The sequence below is a fragment of the Manacus vitellinus genome, unplaced genomic scaffold (genome assembly GCF_001715985.3).
Source record: "Manacus vitellinus isolate BGI_N305 unplaced genomic scaffold, ASM171598v3 scaffold_20_pilon, whole genome shotgun sequence".
In the NCBI taxonomy this organism is placed as follows: Eukaryota; Metazoa; Chordata; class Aves; order Passeriformes; family Pipridae; genus Manacus; species Manacus vitellinus.
Window position 1 is genome coordinate 1,104,837 of NW_021939471.1, and position 14,212 is coordinate 1,119,048.

Below are 14,212 nucleotides of genomic sequence, written 5' to 3' on the forward strand. Positions count from 1 at the left end.
GGCTCGTTGGTCTAGGGGTATGATTCTCGCTTTGGGTGCGAGAGGTCCCGGGTTCAAATCCCGGACGAGCCCCTCTCTTTTGCCCGAACACCGGACCCCGCCTGACAGACGCCCTGCATTGCTTCCGCAGGGATGGGGGACGCGCCACTGCGGGAATCCACGCAACAAACCCACACAATCTTGCCCCTCGCCACCCCACTCCCCTCAACAGCTTTTCTCTCACCTCACCTGCCTCTGCAAAACCCGCACAACACCACCTGTGCCTTTGCCCCACTTCTGCCCCCGCGGCCATCGCAATCCCTGCCGCCGGCTCTTCAGCTGCTCCCCAGGGAGGACGAGGAGGAGAACGAGGAGGGCTGCGGATGCCCCGACTGCCAGGGACTCTCCCAGGACCCTCAGCGCTGGTGTGGAGGACTTGGCTAAAACCTGTCGCTGGGAGCAGGATAGGGAGCTGCACAGGGAATCCCTATTGGATTTCGAGTCCAACGCCTTCACCCCATCACAGCCCCAGCCCCAACCGCGTGCGGGACATGTGGCCCCCGGCCCAGCCACCCCCGCTGTCCCCGCTGTGCTCCGCTGTCCTGCCGAGCGGGGACGTGGCCGCGGTCTCCCCACACACACGGAGGGGGGCAAAAACCCCTGCGCGCCCCGGCTCGTTGGTCTAGGGGTATGATTCTCGCTTAGGGTGCGAGAGGTCCCGGGTTCAAATCCCGGACGAGCCCTTCTTTTGCCCACACCACCGCCCGCAACCGACCCTGAGCCATGGCACACTCGACGACAATTACGTGCCATCGCACACCCACCGGCCACCTCTGCCCGGGGGCTCCAGACACAAAACCGCACCCGGGGATACTTGACAACCCTTGCCCCTCTTCTCACTCCCTCCACAGCCCGCTGCCACCTCAGGGACACCCAGAGCCTGCAAAGCCCTGAACCGCCTTTCCCCAGCCTGGGCAGCTGGCCAAGGCAGCTGGCACAGGCATTTGCTCGGACTGGGGACAACGCCGCGGCACAGCCCGTGCCAGGGGGATGTAGCTCAGCGGGAGAGCGCTTGCTTTGCATGCAAGAGGCCCTGGGATCAACCCCCAGCATCTCCATGTCCTTTTGCCTCTCCAGATCGCCCTCTCCGCTGGCTGCGGGGCTGCCAGAGATCGCCAGAACACTTCTGGGGCTACCTCCTGGCACCCCAAAGCTGTGTAGAAATTCCCACGGCTCTTTCCCTCCCGTCTGACAAGAGGGGAGGGCTTTGCAGGGCAAGGGAGGTCTCTCTTTTGCTTTCCCACGTGGCTCAGGATGAATATCGGTGCTGGGGAGAGCAGCTGGGAAGGAGGAGGGTGGCTGGTGCCCAAAAACATCCGGGAGCAGGGCAAACGAGCCGGGGTGCACTGCTCCCCCAGGGATGTGGGACAGGGCGATGGAGGGAATCCACCCAGGGAATCCATCCAACCCGGGAAAAAGCTGCCCCTCACTACCTTTTTCCTCACCTCTCCCGGGTCTGCAAAACCCGGAGAACCCCGGGTNCTGCCTGGGATTGCCTGCTGGCCCCCCAGGGCAGGCAGCGAGGAAATGCCCGTGGCCATTTCCCTCCCTGTCCTGCCCTCGTGTCCCTTCCTAGAGAGTGTCCCTTGGGATGAACATCGGTGCTGAGGGGACGAGCTGGGTGGGAGGAGGGCAATAGGAGCAACAAGGGGGGCTCGTACAGGATTGAACCCAGAACCAGGGCAACGCACTGAGGACACCCAGGATGCTGGAGTGAGCCTCCAGAGAGAGAGACGAGACTGAGGCAATCAGCTCAGGGCAGTGCAAGGGGAGCTGGCACGGCTCTGCTGGGGCAAGGGGAGGGGGCAGCATGTCCCTGTAGGGCCTGGGACCCCCAAACCCAGCTGGCATTGTTTACTGTATGTGTTGGGTTCCCTGTGCCAGGGGCTTGATCAGCACTGGGGGTGCTCCCAGCAGCAGACAGACGTGAGTTTGCAGCTGGGGTAACCCCAAACCTGGGACTGCAGTCTGGGTCATGGGGTAAGGGGGTGTGGGCAGAGGGTCAGGTGTTTTTAGGGACACCCAATGACAGGCACATGGGCACCATGGCTCAGCTGGTCAAAGCGCCTGTCTAGTAAACAGGAGATCCTGGGTTCGACTCCCAGTGGTGCCTGGGCCTGGGTGGCTATTTTTCCTCCCTGTTCCAAACTGGGGGCACTCTGGGGGTCTTTGCCCTGCCCTGAGCAGTAGCGATCCCCACCCCTTTGTCCCAGGTGACCTCACTCTGGGGGTAAGAAGTTTCCTTCTGCTTCCTCTCCCTTGGAAGCATCACAGTGGAGAGATAGCTCAAACTGCCTCCAGAATCCAGGGAGTTCAGGAAATAAGAGATTCTGCCTGGACCCTCACCACCTTCCCTGTTTCTTTGCACGACTGGTGCTGAATCATGTAGGAAAAGCGTCTGGACAGAGGCTGGGTGTGGGTGAGTGATGGAGAGGACTGGTGCACACGCTTTTATGGCAAAAATAAATGCCATGTTGCCCTTTGCCATTATCTGAACACAGGGGGAACATGGAGAGAGGCAAATGGGTCGCAAATGCCCGCTCGCCTCCCTGTCCTGCTGTGACAGGGGCTGCCAGGGCTCCTCCTGCCCAGCCTGGCTCAGCAGAGGACACCCTGAAGGGCCAGCCCCAGTTCTGCAGTCTGCAGTCAAAAAAAAAGAAAAAAAAAAGCTGCCCAAAAAGACCAACACAGGGGACGAGGTGGCCGAGTGGTTAAGGCGATGGACTGCTAATCCATTGTGCTCTGCACGCGTGGGTTCGAATCCCACCCTCGTCGTGTTTCTCTGGACCCCCCCCTATCCAAAGGAAAGCTTTTTATGCACTGCCCGGTATCCTCCTGTCTCTGTGTTTTGCTCTGCCGTGTTAAGTACACATCACATCTGCCTCTGAATTGCTGCTCCCACGGGGTGAACCTGCTCCTGGTTGCTCAGGGACCAGCGCTGCCCTCCTATGCAAGGGGCCGTGCTCTGGTGCAGCCCCCATCCCACTCCATTCCCTGAGCCCACCTGCCATCCCACCACCATTTTTTCTCCTGTAGGCAAAGCACCAAACTGTGGGCAGGGAAGGTTAGGACCTGGCATCCCCATCGTGCCAATGGGAGCCAAAAGCCATCCTAGATGTCTTGCTGAGCCATTGCCATGTCCCAGAGGTGCTTGTTCTGAGGATGGTGTAGCTGCCACGTGTTGGTAGCTCCCTCCTGTGTCTGCAGCAGTGCTCACGGTGTAGATTCCTGGAGAGAGGAGAAGGTGAGCTATGGCAAGATGAAGAGGAAAGAAGTAAAACCACCTCTGGGATCCCAGAGGTCTTGCAGAGAAGGAAGCCCCGCATTTGGCAGAGCGTGTCTGTGCTTCAGTGCACCTGGGGAAACACACTGTGCCAGCCTTGCCAGTGCCTTCCCTACTCCCTTACTCCTTTCCACTGATGATGTGGCCAAACAATGCCATGGCTTCAAGGTAAGGTGAGGATGCTCAGGCTTAGCTGCCCACACTTTTTTGACCTTTGCTGTGACGACATTTCCTTTCCATGCCTTGGGGAGATGTGGAGACCAGCAGGGAGCTGCTTCCCTTCTGTCAGCTTCTCCCAAGCCAGAAACCAGGATCAGGCAGCAGGGAAACACCAGCCCCATACTGTTCTGCTGCCGTGAGATGCTGTGGTGCTTGGCTAGCTCTGCCACCTCGGGGAAAGAGGGATGTCCTTGCCTGGACAGCCAGGTGCCTTGCGAGGGGTATGTAGGAGATTTCCTAGGGAAAAGGCGTGGGTTTGGGTGCAGCCCTGGAGAGAGACCAACTTGCAGCTGGAGGTGGTGAGATGGGCCAGGGTGGTGGGTGCAGGCACGGCATGGGGGTTGCTGTCATAGGAAGGGATGTGGGTACTTGCAGGGCAGAGGCAGCTGGGAGAGGAGCCAAAGTGGCTGGAGGAGGACACCCTTCAGCCCTGCCCTGGCACATGCATGTCCCTGCCCTGGTGAGTGGTGACAAGTCCTCCTGAAGGGAATGTGCCAGCATTGCTGATGCTGTGGAGCATCAGCCTACCCAGGGACCCGGCAGTTATAGGGATCGTGTGGCAGCAGGAAACTGGATCATCTGCAGCCCCAGGACAACACCTGGCAGCCGGAGCCTGGCTCTCCCCAGTGGCACTGACTGGGCTCTGCTCCCTGGGCTGCACACGGTGGCCCTGGAGCACCCCAAGTCTGCCCTGACAAGGACACAGGCAGCCAGGATGCCCTGTGCCTGGGTCTGTCTGCATCAGGATGCTGCCTCCTGGCACTGGGGTGTCCTGCTCAGCCATCAGCCATCTGGGAGTGGTCCCTGCATGTCCTACTGCCAGGAAGCAAGCCCTGGGCAAGTGCCCTGGATGCAGATGTTCCTTGGAGATAGAATGCAGTGGGTCTGTTGCTACTTTAAAACGTGCCCTTGCCTTTGCCTTTCAGGAGAAATTTTGGTACAGGGGCAAGCTCCTACCCTCCAGCCAGTCTCAGAGACATCCAACCCTTGGGTTGCTGAAAATCAAAATGCAAAGTGAGGAAATTGGAGTTGCAAAGTGCTGCTGGGGCTGGTGATGGGAAGGGAAACACATGGATTATTGGTCCTGGGTCATGCTTCTCCTCGTGTCCTTATCTGCAGGGAGAGGCAGGGCTGAGGTGGCCGCACATCCTGAATTCATGCAGAAGTTAAAATGGGTCTGACATGTTTGGTTTGGTGAAATTTTCTCAGGTTTGAGGTCCCTCCAGAGAAAGTCACATCTCAAGCAGAAAGTGCTCATTCCCTGAAATGAACAGGGGTTGAAAAAACAGTCCTTGTTTATCTCCCAAATATCTGCTCTTTCCCCTATGGTTTTCTCATTCTTTACACAAATCTGATTATTTTAAATTCCTGACATGTGCCTTTTGTTTCCTCTGTCCCCTTTTCCAGGAAAAGGACTTGTTTCAGTTCATGGATCTGCTCACATTCAACAACATTCCCTCTCATGCCCCATTGCATTTATTCCAAGCATCACTGCATCTCTGGATGTTATTCTGGGACGTGATGTTCCACTGTGAGCAGAACCTCAAGTACTTAAACTGGATTGCAAAACGAAGACACACAGTGAGGCTGCAATTCAGAAGATCCCAGACTGTGCCTGGAAGCCTGGAAGGGAGTCACCCAGGAAGGGTTGTTTTCCTGGGATCATGAGAATGCACAGAGGCATTAAAAAAAAAAAAAAAAGAGAGAGAGAGATGGAAACTGATTAGTGAAGGGAAAGAAACCTTGACTGGTAGAAGAAGGGTTTAATTCTCAGGTTGTGGGTCCAAAGTGCTCTTGTGGCATCAAATTATTATTCAAGAGTGGTGCAAGAAGCAGCAAGGTAAAGCTCAATAATAAATAAATAAACAGTAAATAAACCCTCATCTTTCCCTGCTCACCAAATCACCATTTAGGAAATTATGATGAACCCACAGCCTCCCACTAGCTCCAGGAGCTGACAGATTACTTCTCTCTGAAGCATGTGTCCTCTGCTGCACCTCAGAAAAGCTGATTTCCTTTTTGCCCTTCCAGAATGATGTTAAAAACAAGCTGAGTTTGATCCCAGAACCTTAGAAAGGCTTTTTTACCCTGGTAGGCAGGGCAGGGAGGAGTCACTAGGGACCATTCAGTGTGATCAACCATGTCCAAGTCATCCTAAGAACTAAAATGACCCCCCTAAACCCCACAAGGCACATCTTTAACAGGATGCTGACAGCTCCACACATGCATAGTACATGTGTCCCAGTACTGCTAGGGTTTATTCCAGGGCAGAAGATGTTTGTGCCTTCATCTGGGCTCTGCTGGCGTGAAATGAAAAACCTTTTTCAAACTTTCCTTGCCCTTAGAGCCCAATGGCTCATCCCCCTGCTTGGGACCATGTCAGCGACTCCCTCTCTCCATCATGCAGGTGATTCATGTTTAAGTGCAGGTTGGGATGTTTGGGGCTGTTTTTAGTAGTGAACAGGCTTCCAGTATAGCGACCCGGTGTCACAGCCTGTAATTAACCATGTCTTGATGATGTCCCTCCATCATGAAGAAACAGAGCTGTGACCTTCTAGCACATCCAAAGAGCGGGATGGAAGGGCTCTGAGTGGATCCAGAACCATAATGATTTGCCCATGCTGGGCTAACGCATGTCCCTGTGTCTGCATCAGTACTATCCAGCACCCTCACCCCTGCAGCCCCTCAGTTTTCCTGCCATCCATGATACTGCAGGATTTAACTCCAAATGGATGCTCCCTATGTTCAGTTTAGGTCCCCGGTCTCACCTCAGGTGCACCAGGGAGCTGAATTGGTTGTGCTGCGAGGAAGGTGGAGATGCACCTGCCCTAAATTCTGCTGAAACACTCTCCTGCCTGGTGGCGTAAAGACCTAAAATGTCCTTTGGCCCTAGGAAGGAAGGTAATTAATGCCTGTAGCCCAAATCATTTCAATCTTACTCAGTATTAAATGGAAGCAAAACATGACAGATGAAAGAGGGATCTGCTTAATCAGCCAGGGGAGCTTTCCAGGAGAAAACTGCTGGTTGTTGGGAAGTTTCAGGCGGAAGGTACGCACTCGCTCCCCTGGGGGGCCGGGCCACCCTATAAAACAGTGGGGACAGTGCCCAGCCCCACCACCTGCTCCCAGCTGCCACTGCTGCCATCTCCACCTGGGTAAGTTAAAACGGGCTCCATCTCCTCCACACCAGGCTCTTGCCCGGTCCTCTACAGGAGTTCAAGGTTTGTTACCTGCCTCCCTTCCACCTGCAGAGGACATCGGGGAAGGGTGTATCTCTGCCCTAAAATGAAGACTGCAAGGGGTTGTGGAATGCAGCGCTTGCAGGGTCTGCAACCACGTAGCCAGTTGCATCCTGCATGATTTTCCTTGCTGAAGGAGAGGGAAAAAAATAGACTAGGACATACCCAGGCTGCAAGGATTGATGCCCCCCTGTTTATGGAAGGGCATTAAAGGTCTTTTTTATTTTGGGATGGGATAGCTCAGCTCACATTGCATTGATTTAAATGGGCTTTGCTACAACTCGATGCATCTCAGTGAGCATCTTGCTTGCTGAGGGCTCTCTGTCAGCTTGGAGCAGGAAAGGGTCTGCTCTCTGTTCTCAGCACCCGGTGCCTCCCGCTTCCCCAGATCTGCAGCTCAAATCAAACTCCTCCCATTCTCCCGAGAGGGGCGGAAGGGGGGCAGGGGGGTATGCTGGCTCCTGCCCATTTGGAAAGCCTTTCTCTGGCGTTTCTAAACCATGCAAACTCACTCTCTAGTTCACTCTCGCACACCTATAGTGGGAGCCGCTGCGTGAGGGCTCAGCAGGGGCGGACCAGCCCCTGCCTTGCCTTTTACAGCCTGGCTGTGGCTTTCAGGTGCACATCCTCGCCCGAGCCATGTTCTGCTACGACCTTGGCCTGCCCTTCCTCCTGCGGTTCCCCGGCCCACTGGCCACCAGGACTGCAACCAGCCCTGGCCTCCGCCGCTTTGCGGGGATCCCACCGCTTGTTCATTCCAGCCGCCCACCGTTCGTTGGTCACCCCTGCCCGGGGCCCATTTTCCTAGCTCCTTACCCGCAGAAAACCGCAGTGGGCTCCACGGCGTCGGGCGGGCGGTCGGGGCGGAGCTACCTGCGGTGCTGCGGGATCCCCGTGTGCTCCGGCGGGGCCCGGGGGCTGGGGAAGGCGGGGTTGCTGTGCCTGGGCAGCGGGCTGTAGGGGTGTCCCCAGCGGTCACCTCCTCCTCCTCCCGCCGGTGACAGTTGCGTGGCCGCGTCGGGAGGGACAAACGAAGCGCAAGGACCAAGGCTGGGGAAGAGGACTAAGCCCCTGGGTTTCCCAGATGCGGGGGGCACCCGCAGTTCCCCCAGGAGGAAGAGAGCCCTGCGAGCTTGTCACTCCAGACCGTGCCTCTGTATACCTTTCTCTTGCAAAGTCTTACTTTATATTTCCATGTTCTATGCAGCATTTGCTGCTGGCTGGGCATAAATGCTTCTAGCAGGCTGTAGATGGCACATAATAGTCATGAGGTGGTGGGGAGGAGGAACACCTTGTAGGGATTTGGCTTGTCCTGGAATGGGGTTTATCCATTTCTTTACTGAGCACTGGAAACACATTTCTTACACTCTGAACTGATTTACTCTCCTTCCCCTTCTCATTAAAGTCATGCTACATCATAGACTGAGTCTTCTGGTGTTCCTTGTTCTGGGGTCTCAAGGGGTGACCTGCTCTGGGGGCAACTTGTTGCTGGTGGGAAGGGTTCTTTTTCGTATGAAAAGGGGGTTTCTGCTGCCCAGCTCTTCACTGTGGTGACCCAGAGTGTGTGGTTTGCTTCAACCAGCCCGAAGGCAACTTTCTCAGCCCAGAAACCTCTCCTGCCCCACGGCAAACACCTGCTTGGAGGTGAGGAATTCCTGCAGGAGCAGACTTAGTGCCTGTTTTCTTGAGGAGCTGGGAACATAAGGTTTGACATTTCAATATGGCATTTGCCCTGCATTTTGCAGTGACTTTCTTTTATTTATTTTTTGGCTGAGCTAAGGAGAGTGGAGGTGGGGTCTGTGAAAAAAGGTAGGAGGTGCTCCTTTGGAGCCCTGCTCACCTAATGTTTAATGGGTGACAGTGAAGAGTAAAAAAAATTCCTAAGATATACCGGGGCAAAACCAGACCTCAAGGATTAGGCTCTTCATTCTTGCTCTTTGCCACACAGTGCCCACCCTGGATGGAGGTGCACCTTGTCCTGCAGCCCGTGACCACAGTCCTGCAGCCCATGACCAGCCCCATCAGAGAAAGAGGGGTGCCTGCCATGTGAAATGCAGTGCAGGGTTATCATCCAGGTTACCTCTGGACCCAGAATTGATGATCTTAAGGATCCTTTCCAACCTAAATGGTTCTATGAGTTGAAAGCCCAAATTTGTGGAGAGCTGCGAATGAGCACTGAGGGATTAGAGGTGGTGTGGGGAAAGGCATCCGAAGATATCTCAGAGACACCAAGTGCTATGGATACTCTAACCTGTGGCAAGGAAAGATAATAATAAGGACATGAAGAAGAAGCTATAATTTCCCTATGTGCTCCAGATACAAAGGCAAGGGCAACAGCAGGACAGGGAGCTTTGCTGTGTTGATGAGTGGGGAAACATGCAGGTTCCATGCTTGGGAGCTGGTCAGTTAGAGGGGGACGAGGTTCTTCCCAAAGACTAAAACCCCAGACTTTAGTCAAGAATTGGAGAATAATTGTTTTATTGATAGGAGATGCAGCTGTCTCTGGGAGAAGATGTCAGGCATCGAGTAAAGCCTCTTTTTAAGATGCCATGTATCATCAGGCAGAACTTTTTCAGCTGATGGAAGGAAGAATAGGAGTATTTGCATAAAGCTGATGAGTGTCTATAATGAGGGATTATGCCTAGCTTGAAAGCATGTTGATCTTCAAAACTCTTTGACCAAGCTCAACTGGTTTTATTGCTCGGGAGATTTTGCAGAAATGCTCCCAATTTGGAGAAAATCTGCGTGGCAATTGCTCAGCAGCCAGAGCACTGGGAGAAGGGAGGTGTGTTTTCACATTCCTTTTCCAAAGACTGCTCAGGTATTTTTATCCCAGCTCTAGAAACTGTCTGCAGAGACTGGACGCAAAAGTCTGAAAAAAAAAAAAAAAAAGAAAATAAGAAAAGTGCTGAAATTCCAGCAAAAGCTTTGTTGGGAAGCTGCAGGCCTCTGGGGCTTGTGGAGCTGCCTTCCACCAGCCTGCTGCATGGGACAGTCCTGGATGGAGCAGGTGGAGGGAATAATGGCATTTTTATATGGAATCATTCAGCTTTTCACTGAATGACTCCACCGGTGAGGTTACACAGATTTTAATTTTTTTTCCTGAAAATCCAGTGTGTCTGAAAATCCACACAGGTTCTTGATTTGACTTGAAAAGTGTGATGCTTTAGTGCAGACAGTTGGGGAAGTGAGGACCTTGGTGCCCTGCAGGGCTCCCTGTCCCAGGGACTCAGTCTTCCACGGATGCCTTGACTCCCCCTGGGAGCTGTGCCTCCTTGGCTCCCAGCTCAAGAGCCATCCTGAGTTCATTCCACCACATATCCCCCCCAGCCAGCATTTGCCCGGGGCAGGACCACACAGACCTGCTGATCAGGCCCTAAAATACAGGTTCCTGCAGCCAAAGGCCCTGGTGAGAAACAGGGAGCTACGTACTGAGACTGGGATGCAAAATAATGCTTAGCGGGTGGAAGGGTGCACATGGAGAGAAACAGCTGGGTCCTGGGATTTGGTCCCAGCATTGCCTGCTTATGGCTTTCAAAAGCAGCAAAAGCAGAAGCATTTCTGAGAAGAGCCTGGAGTATAGCCCAGGTGGAACTCTCTGGCCACGCCTATTGAGTTTTATGTCTCCTGCTCACCTCCCATCTTTCCCCAGTTGCTTCGTGACCTTGGAGGAGACCTTCTCCCTGTGGTCACTCAGTATCCTCTCACTCCTGGAGGATGGGTACCTCCCCATCCTGGGGATGGATGAGGTGGGAAGGAGGAGGGGAAGTCATGGTTTGAGGAGGAAGAAGTGGAGAATCATAGAGAGTTGCTATAGAAAAGGGAAGATTGGTGTGAAGAGCAAGTGAGTGGGACCATCCGGAGTGGAGATTTTGTCAAGGGAGGTTTAAGTTGGATCTCAGGAAAAGGTTCTTCCCCCAGAGGATGTTTGGGCACTGAACAGTCTCCCCAGGGTCACAGCCCCAAGGCTACCAGAGCTCAAGGAGCGTTTGGACAACACCCTCAGGCACATGGTGGGATTCTAGGGGTTGTCCTGTGCTGAGCCAGGAGTTGGACTTGAGGGTCCTCATGGGTCCCTTCCAACTCAGGATATTCTGTGATTCTATGGAAATCCCAGGCAGCATGGTGCTAGTGATAGGGACAGAAGAGTTGGTGGTGGCTGGGTCATTGATGGGTCATCCCAGCACATCAATCCATGGCTTCTCTGCCATCACATCCAGATGAGAAGACAAAAATTGTGGTGTCTCACAGCAGTGGGAGAGGATGAAGAGCCAGATCCACCACCTGTGCCTTTGCTGGGTTGCAAAATGTGTATCTCAGACCAGGCACTGAGCTGAGGGCAACGCTGGAAGGGCGAGCTGGCATCAACAGGCAGCATCCCTCATCCTCCTCGCTGGGGCCAGAGCATTTGGGGACACACATCCTGGAGACAGCCAGGTGAGAGACAGAGCCCCTGGAGCTGGGAGCCTGCAGGCACAGCAGGTGGAGATGGGACTTGTGTGGCCCAACCCTGGAAGTGTTCAAGGCCAGGATGGACAGGGCTTGCAGCAACTTGGCCTAGTGGAAGGTGTCCCTGTCCATGGCAGGGGGTTGGAACGAGATGGTCTTGTAGGTAGGTACCTTCTAAACCAAACCACTCTCTTTCTGTGAAAAATATCCTTCCTCACCCACCAAAGTCTTGCAATGCAATTTCCCACCAAAGCAGAGAGGACACCTGCTTTTCAGCTTTAGGAAGCTAAGAGAAAGTGGTTGTATGGCCAGGATAAGAGGGAGATGAGGGCACCACTGAGGACATCCCACCCCAGGCCCCCACAGATCGAGCACAGGGCAGGAGCTCGCTGCCATTCCTTGGGGTGCCCTCCCTGCCGTGCCTGGACAGTCAGACAGGCAATAGCTCTGACAAGGGCTTCAGCTCTTCCCCAGGGCTGGAAATCCAATAAAGCAGGAAAATAACAGGCTGCCCACATGTGTGAGTCATGGGGGAAGAAGCAGGCAAATCAAAAGGCACTGGCATCCCAGTCTGGCCCTCCTGGTGCTCCCTGTGGGAATGGGGCTCACAAGACTTGCACCCCAGTGAGCCCGCAGCCCTGTTGGCTCCGTGTCTCACCCTGAGCCCAAATCATCAACAGACATTGCTCCCGGCTGTCCTACACCCTCTTCTCCTCTGAGCTTTTGCTGTCGATGGCAGCCCCTGGGGAGACACAGGGATGAGCACAATGAAAGCAGAGCCCAAATCCCAACAGTTTACAGGGTCCTACGAGGCAATTTGAGTTTTAAACTCAAGAATTGTTCAATTAGACATGCCAGGGCTGCTAATTCATGTTTCCTGAGAGGTGTCTGCGCATTTCCCAAAGAGGAGAAGGGTGACGTGGCCACTGCTGTGCGAGGTGGCTGCTGTCAGTGCTGGGTGTGTGGGGCTGAAGGAGCTGGGTGTCCACAGGGGGTTACAAGACCTAGAAACCATGGGGTGCAGAGTCTCCCCTGCCCCCTTCCCCCAGCCCTCTGTGATGTGAAGGGCAGGGGGGAGGAGCAAGGCTGTGGCTGAGCTATCCTCCCACATCACCTCAGTCAGCTCAGGGGGTTTGGATGGAGGGAGTCCCTGCTCTGGCACAGCCATGTGATGCAATCAGCACTGGAGGCTCGCTGCTGTCTGAAAGTCAGCTCTTCGTCCTGTTCTCCCTGTGAGAAAGGGGGTTCCCACCAGCTGGGGCTCCTGCAGCAGCTCATGTTCCCACCCCAGCACAGCTATAGGCAGCCCGACCCTCAGGAACTGTGTCCTGAAAAACTCCCAGTGTCCTGCCTTGGAGCTGAACCCCAGTCCTGCCCCCTATGGCACCTGTAGGAGGCCCAGCCCCAACACCCTGCTGATCCCCATGGTTGGCAGCTCCCAGGGACTCGTAAAAAAGAACAGATGAGGGAATTTGCCAGTAACCCAGAACTCACAGCTCCTGTCCCAAAGCCACACAGTACCATGTGGAATAGGTCTCTGAGGGGTGGTGGTAGGAGATGGGGGCACCCGAGAGCCTTCAGCCTGTGCTGAGCACCATGGGGGAATGGAGGACACAGGCTGAGGGCAGGGGGAATGGCTCTGCCCTGGCTCATGTGTCTAGGGGTATGATTCTCACTTTGGTGCAGAGGTCCCAGGGTCAGCTCCAAGATGTGCCCTTCTTTTGGGCACTGGTGCCCATGGGGCTGCGACACGGGTTGGAACAGCAGTGCACAGCATAGTGGGGTTGGTCCCACATCCCAGCTGGACACATTCCTGTGGGAAGGATGGACCCTCAAGGGCCAGTAGCAAAGTGCTGCTGGAGCAAGGGGATGTAGCTCAGCAGAAGAGCACTTGCTTTGCATGCAAGAGGCCCTGGGATCAACCCCCAGCATCTCCATGTCTTTTTGCTACCCCCAGACCCCTCCCTGCTGGCTGCAGGGCTGCCAGAGCCCCCCCAGACAGCCCTGGGGCTGCCTCCTGGCATGGCTGATGTGGAAATGCTTCCTCAAGGTGGTGGATGTGCTGTGGAAAACCTCAGCCTCAGCTATATCCCTAAATCCAAAATGTGGGGGATAGAGGGGCTGGGGATGAAAAAGGAGTGCAGTACACCAGCTTGTGGGGTGTAGGGATAGGTTTCTCATTCTTGGATGCAAGAGATCCTGAGTTCAACTCCTGGATAAGCACTCCTTTGGATACGACTCATCCTTTAGATACAATCCCTCCTTTTGAGGACATCCCCTCCTTTGGATAAAGCCCTGGCTTTGGAGATAGCCCTTCCTTTTGGGACAACCCCTCCTTAGGGGACTCCACCCCTGCTGCTCTCCGATGACAGTACGGGAGGACCAGCCCCCGCATCTCCAAGCTGCCCGCGAACAGCATCCCTGCCCGTGAACAGCATCCCGTGGGGTGGTCATTCAGTGGATGGAATTTTTTTTTCATGGTGGGACACAACCCCTGCAGTGTCACTGAGCACATGTCCTCTCAAAAGCTGCAATGGGAAGGGGATGTAGCTCAGTGGGAGAGCGCTTGCTTCGCATGTAAGAGGCCCTGGGTTCAATCCCCAGCATCTCCAGTTTAGGTTTTTATGTTTTGGTTTTCGGTGGTTTTTCTCCCCCTCCAGTCCCAACCCTGTTCCTCCAGGCGGCAGCGACGATAAACTCCACTTTTACATCGGGAAAAAGCTTTTCCGAAGGGGATCCCTCCTCACCACGGCAGCGCTGCCCGCCCGTGGCCGCGACGGCAAGTACGGCCCCACCCATGCTCTGCCCCCACCCCACTGCCCCCACAGCCCTCTTTACCCCCCCGGGACGGGACCGGCCGGCCCTGTGCCACCCGTGCGCCCTGTGCCAGGCAGCGTCGCCCCATCTGTGCCCCGAACCCAGTGCTGGGAGCCAAAAAGAGAAGTGCTCGTCCGGGATCTGAACCCGGGATCTCTCGCACCCT

The 14,212-nt window shown here is 55.0% G+C and overlaps 7 non-coding genes across 7 annotated transcripts; all 7 read left to right on the top strand.

Moving 5' to 3' along the window:
* Positions 1-72, top strand: TRNAP-UGG. The gene has a single exon. It is a non-coding gene; the product is annotated as a tRNA-Pro (tRNA).
* Positions 73-650: 578 nt separating this feature from the next.
* On the top strand, positions 651-722 carry TRNAP-AGG. Its single transcript has one exon. It is a non-coding gene; the product is annotated as a tRNA-Pro (tRNA).
* A 303-nt stretch (positions 723-1,025) lies between these two features.
* Positions 1,026-1,097, top strand: TRNAA-UGC. The gene has a single exon. It is a non-coding gene; the product is annotated as a tRNA-Ala (tRNA).
* Positions 1,098-2,078: 981 nt separating this feature from the next.
* Positions 2,079-2,152, top strand: TRNAT-AGU. The gene has a single exon. It is a non-coding gene; the product is annotated as a tRNA-Thr (tRNA).
* Positions 2,153-2,732: 580 nt separating this feature from the next.
* On the top strand, positions 2,733-2,814 carry TRNAS-GCU. Its single transcript has one exon. It is a non-coding gene; the product is annotated as a tRNA-Ser (tRNA).
* Positions 2,815-13,094: 10,280 nt separating this feature from the next.
* On the top strand, positions 13,095-13,166 carry TRNAA-UGC. Its single transcript has one exon. It is a non-coding gene; the product is annotated as a tRNA-Ala (tRNA).
* Positions 13,167-13,769: 603 nt separating this feature from the next.
* TRNAA-CGC lies at positions 13,770-13,841 on the top strand. Its single transcript has one exon. It is a non-coding gene; the product is annotated as a tRNA-Ala (tRNA).
* The last annotated feature ends 371 nt before the right edge of the window (positions 13,842-14,212 follow it).